General features: G+C 31.2%; 1 long non-coding RNA gene across 7 annotated transcripts; it reads left to right on the top strand.

The window, feature by feature from the left end:
- Window positions 1-1,705: 1,705 nt before the first annotated feature.
- LOC145120082 (uncharacterized) lies at window positions 1,706-5,138 on the top strand. 7 transcript variants are annotated; one of them, XR_013714120.1, is made up of 9 exons: window positions 1,707-2,409; window positions 2,524-2,601; window positions 2,781-2,828; window positions 2,950-3,215; window positions 3,297-3,491; window positions 3,583-3,756; window positions 3,960-4,146; window positions 4,255-4,609; window positions 4,837-5,138. It is a non-coding gene; the product is annotated as an uncharacterized LOC145120082 (long non-coding RNA). The 7 variants fall into 7 exon arrangements; XR_013714122.1 differs by having other exon boundaries at window positions 4,261-4,609; XR_013714123.1 differs by having other exon boundaries at window positions 1,708-2,409; window positions 3,960-4,296; window positions 4,538-4,609.
- Window positions 5,139-5,740: the final 602 nt, after the last annotated feature.

The following is a 5,740-nucleotide window of genomic DNA, read 5'->3' on the forward strand; positions in this document are numbered from 1 at the left end:
AAGGGACTATATGAATAAGGGAGAAACTCCATGAAAGAAAAATTAATGATTCATATAAATCACTTAGTGGGAAATGGCCCGAATAAATCCAACGAGTGATTAATAATCATGTTAGACATAAAAAAGTAACTATCATCCCCTTTTCTGACGAATCATATGGTTTTATGATTTCATTGTCCAATAAGGTTATCAAATGAATTATAATTACAATTGAAACAATCGAAAAGGAAATATGAGCGAATATATGCTCTAAAGTTGAAAATATCATAAAAATGAAAAAAAAAAGGGAGGGAATCCCTTAAATTAATATTAATTAAGAATTAGAATCGGGAATTTAATTTATTTTTATTATAGGATCTATTGGATATCTTTTAGAATATGTCATGCCGCTACTCGGACTCGAACCAAGATGCTCTAGCACTGCTTCCTAAGAGCAGCGTGTCTACCGATTTCACCATAGCGGCTTACTCGAACTAATAATAACCTATTTATATTCAATCGTCGATATTGAACAAGTCAATTCAATCAAATAAGTTTTTTAGTCAACACTCAAATTGATAAAAAAAAATGAGTTCAAAAGTCAATTTGAAGGTTCATTAGTTTCATTTATTAGGGTGTCCGTTTATTTATCTTATCTTAGGGCTTTGACATAGTTTATCGTATTCTAAAATCCAACTTTTGTAAGTAGATTATTCTCTCAATAGAATAAAAAAACTGTTTTCATTTTTTACTTTTATTGATACTTCATTATTTCTCGTTTATCTGATTTCATAAATTTCAAACAAAAAATAATTTTTCTCAATGAATCCAAAATAGGTTATTTTGGATTACTTCAAATTGACACATTATTTGTACATTGACAAATTAGTTATACATAATATCTCAACAATGAAGTTTTTTTATTAATTGGGCTCAAAATTGGAGATATATGGTAAATCCATTTTAAATAGTAATTACTAAAAATTATAAATTAAGAAGTCATAAAGTTATCCAAATTTTTTTACCATGTAATCCATTAGTTTCAACAATCCATTAATTTGAACTAAAAATATTATATCTGCCCTTCCCGAGAAAGAGAAAAATTGTTCATTATTGTAAAGGTCGATGGGGAAAATAAGACTCCCCACCATAAAAATATTAGTGAAACTATACTACAAAGAAATAAAAAATCTTGTATTTGTTTCTTTATTTTGTTTTTTTTTAGAATTCAGAAAACAGAAGAATTTTTTTTAGACATCTTATAAGATGAAACCTGGTCTATTTCTTATTGATTAGAATAGGGACTGCCCATTGTTAATTTCATATTCAAAAAGTATTGTGCCAAATTTGTGAGACAAATCCATTACGATTATTCCAATATTTTAGGACTTATTTGTTTGTCGTACAAAAAAACTTTTGGAATTCCCAGTAGAAAGAGATTTCCCTAATGACAAAGCTTTTAAAGCTGCCCAATATCCTTTCCTTTTTCAAATATTTTTACGAATACATTTTTTTGATATAGAAGTATGTTTTTTTGGAACTGTCATTTGAAAATCATTGTTATAACTGGATGTGACTTTTTTGATATAGAAGTATGTTTTTTTAGAACTGTCATTTGAAAATCATTGTTATAATTGGATGTGAAAGACATCTATTATTCAAAACAAATTATTATATATACCAGCTTAAAATGGTTTGCTGCATAAAGTTTTTTCTCTTTCTATCTTTGGCCACGTAACTTCTTCCTCTCATTTTAACGCCACAAATACTTTTGCGACTTTAGCCTGTTATCGCTTCCTCTCCACCGCCTTTGACTTTCACCGCCTTTCAGTTCGCCTTTTTCTTTTTATCTCAATTTGCTTCCGGTTTCATCCGTAAAGCCTTCCATGTCTCTTGCGATTTCCTGCGTTCCTCTTTCTTGCATCACTCTGACGGTCACCAGGCACTCCTTAATTTTTCACTGCCTCTGCTATTCATCGTTTTCTCTTCAACCCACCATTTTCTTCCTTTGATGGCTTCCCGTAGATTTCTCATTCGTGTGATGGGTTCCGATTTCGATGGTTCTCTTAAACCCACCAGGACTAACGGTCATCTCTACAACTTAATTGAAAACTCCCCAGTCCCATGTTTCTTCAGTCAAGAAGATAAACAACTTGAAGTCATTACTCACTTCATTCAGCAACCTCTCTCTCTCTCTCTCTCTCTCTCTCTCTCTAGAGTTTAGGGTTTTCAGTTTCTTTCCTCAACAATTTCAGGTCACATTCGGTGTTGACGCAGAACACCTATTTTGTCGACTGTTTTGGAAACTGATTCGGTTTCCCTGAATGAAAGATTAACAGATTAATTTGAGATCGTCAAAGTTAATGGAGGTGATTGCATCAAGAACAGGGCATGACTATAATTTCGCTTCAAGAAAAGCCTAAGAAGCAGGTATATATATAAATTTATACTTTCTAATATCAGTTTTCTTCTATCAGAGTTACTTTTTCTGTTGGTCTACACTCTACACAATTTCTCGATTATTGATTTGGTTGCTTTCATAAGTTGTTATAAAGGTGGTGGTATTTGAAGGTTCAGTTTTCGAAAGGGGTACCATGAGATCTCCATTGATGTATTCAAACGGTAGAATCCCTAGATCCGGATTGAATTTGGTGAATTTTTTTTCAAAAAGTTATTACTAATATGACTTCAAATCAGTCAATATGTAGTCAGATTTGCATTTTTAGTGTCACCTCACCGGTTTTCAAACCTTACAGTTTTTCATATTGAACTTACTGATATTTGTTTTTTGTTTGTTACAGATGTTATGTTAAGACAGCTTGCTGATTGCTCTAGATGGCGCCATCAAGGTCAATGTTTTCTTTGCTTTGTGATTTTTAATACATTACATTACATGAGTTCCCAACTGGTTGATGAAATGCTTGAACCAGGGTTGCCCTTACTATATTTGTTTTTTCGTTCTTACTACAGGTAAAGAAAAAAAAGTTGTTTATGAGAATATTCTGCTCTTTTAAAGGTGGGTTCAAACTACAGTCAAATTTTGAAGATTAATGATCCAGACAAGAGACATCTCATCACAAACAGTCTATGAATCATGGGTTCTACAAACTACCAATTATCCAAAGTTAAATGTTTCACAATTACATTCCTGTCCTTTAAGTGATTCCAAAATCTTAGTTCTGGGATGGGGGATTTGCAAGAATTAGTGGATCAAATGGAGGCTAAGGGCAAAAAGGGTAATAAAGAAAAAGTTAATCTTTATTAATCTTGATCTTACTGTTTAAATGATTTTCTCACTATTTTCTTGAGTTGTGTAGACTGAAAGACCACAGGTGATGGGGCAATTGAAGGCTTTAGTTGAAGAGAAAAATCAATTTAGGTCGATCATGGATGAGAAAAGGAAAGAAATTGAACCTCTAAAACAAGCATTGGGTAAGTTAATGGGTCCAAAAGATGCCAATAAAGACCATAGAAGTTTCATTTGCTCATCTGAGACTGACCCTAATGATGTTGTAAGTCAATTTTTTAACATATAATTAAAGAATTAAATTCTTGAAAGTTGTTTATGAATGTTGTTCTTTTTTTTTTTTTTTTTGGTTTTAGTGTAGATTAAGAGTCTGCAGTACCGCATTCAAAATGAAAGTATTACTCTAACAAATCATTAAAGAAATCAAACAACTTGGAGGGATAAGAGATAAAGTTATTGCCAATGGTGCTATGAGGGCGGAAGTTCAGAAATCTGTTGGTGAAAAAGATGCCATTCAACACCAGGTCAAAGTAAGTGAAACCACTATCTGGATAAATGATATTTAAATTTTAGTAATGGAAATGCTTCGTTTCTCAGTCTTTCTCTATTAAGTTGTTCCTTTTTTCTGCATCAAGACAAAAAGAAGCACTCATATGTACGTCATGCCCCTATTAAGTAAAAAAAAAAAATAACAATTTTTATTATGATTTCTTTGTTTTTTTCTTCCTTATAGGTGTGTTGATCTTGATGGGGTTCGCAAAAAAAGGCCATAAATGGTGTGATTGCATCTTTAGAGGAAGAGTTACATACAGTTGTTGAGAAAAGGGACAAAATGTATGAGAAGATTCGTGAGTTGAGGAATAAACGTCAACAAGGGTTATTTGGTAGCTGCTGAGAAGGAATCCAAGAAGAAGCTCAAGGTATGGAATGGAATGGAAACATTCTTTCCATTGTTGGATCTAATATCTCAATTCAATTCTTAAAATATGATATATGATGTTAACTGTTATTGATAAATTTGATCTTAGATGCAGTGGTTTTAGCTCCGGATGGTAGTGGTGAAGAGGACGGTACCTTTCATGTTTCCTGCTTCCATAGTAGTTATTCATGAAAAAAATATCAACATCGTAGAAAATAGTCAACATAAGTGTTAACCAAAAGAAATAGGAATGCATATTCATTTATTGTTTATGGGCAGATTATATTTCTTTTTCCTTATGTTTAGTTGTAAAGCTGATGTGTGTTGTGTTTTATGGAAAAAATAGAGTTGTCTTCTTTGGGTTTACTCGTATTTTTATTATTATTTTTCAGGAACAAATTTCTATTTTCTTATTTCTTATTCTACAAGCAAAATGAAGGTTTGGATTTGCTGTGATTATCAAGGTATAAATTATTTTGTTATTTCGTTTTTACTATCTAAATATGTAATGTGAGGTTTATATATGCGACGTGTTTTGAATCTGGTGTGAGTTTGCATCGTACAGTTGTTTTTTGGCGTTTATATTTGTTTTGATATTTGAATATGACGGTTATATTCGTGTTAACTGATTCAATGGAGCAAGGAGTTGACAGGTATAAAATCATGTTTCTTTTTACCTTAATATAAACAGATGGGTTTGATAAGGAGCTTCCCAAGGACATCCATCCATATGTGTAATGCGTTCGTATGATGAGTGTACCCTCCAGAAAACATCTTTTGGTAATGTAGTTGTCCGATGTAATAATCTTTTGGTAATGTAATCCTCACTGTATGACCAATTTCAACCTCCGTTGCGTATATGTAATGCGATTTCATCAATATTATTATATGCTTTGTTATGTAGTACACTTTCAGATTACCAAACAAACCAATGTAAACAGCGCCAACGGAGCATGTAATTCCCTCTAGTTATTTATTATTTTTTATTCATTATCTATTTTTTCTATAAATAATATTCTCTTCATAAAAAAGAAATATAGATATGTAAAAGATCTGTTAAATTGGATCAAAAATTACTCGAAATAATAAAATTTTGATTCCATACAAGATTTGTCAAACCAAAAATTTTTGGTTTGGAACTCTTAGTTCTCCTCTCAAATTTATTTATATCTTTTTAGAATCTGTTAGGTCATAGAAATGAAACTTTATGATTTAATAAAAATAAAGAAATAACCTAAAAGACCTTGATTTTCGTCATTCTAGACTTTATTTACGATTTACAACTAATAAAATACCTCAATTGTAAAATTTTGCCTACTAAAAAACTTGAGTCTTTTTTAGTCAAACTCGAGAAAAGAATACACCTAAATTCAATTTTGAAATTCGAATCAGATTACTAATAAATCTGTTAAAGGATACGTGGTTTAATAAAAAAATATCTCAGACGTTTTTTACCCTTCCTCGATAAAAAAACTTTATTTTAGATCTATAATATTCTAACGTTTACTAAGAAATCGTTTTGATTAAAATGGAAAACAATCAAATCCCATAATACATTAGTTAATGTGTTGAAAGAAACCAACTAAACTCAAGAG

This window comes from Lactuca virosa, chromosome 6, assembly GCF_052849685.1.
Source record: "Lactuca virosa cultivar CGN04683 chromosome 6, Lactuca_virosa_CGN04683_v6, whole genome shotgun sequence".
NCBI lineage: Eukaryota > Viridiplantae > Streptophyta > Magnoliopsida > Asterales > Asteraceae > Lactuca > Lactuca virosa.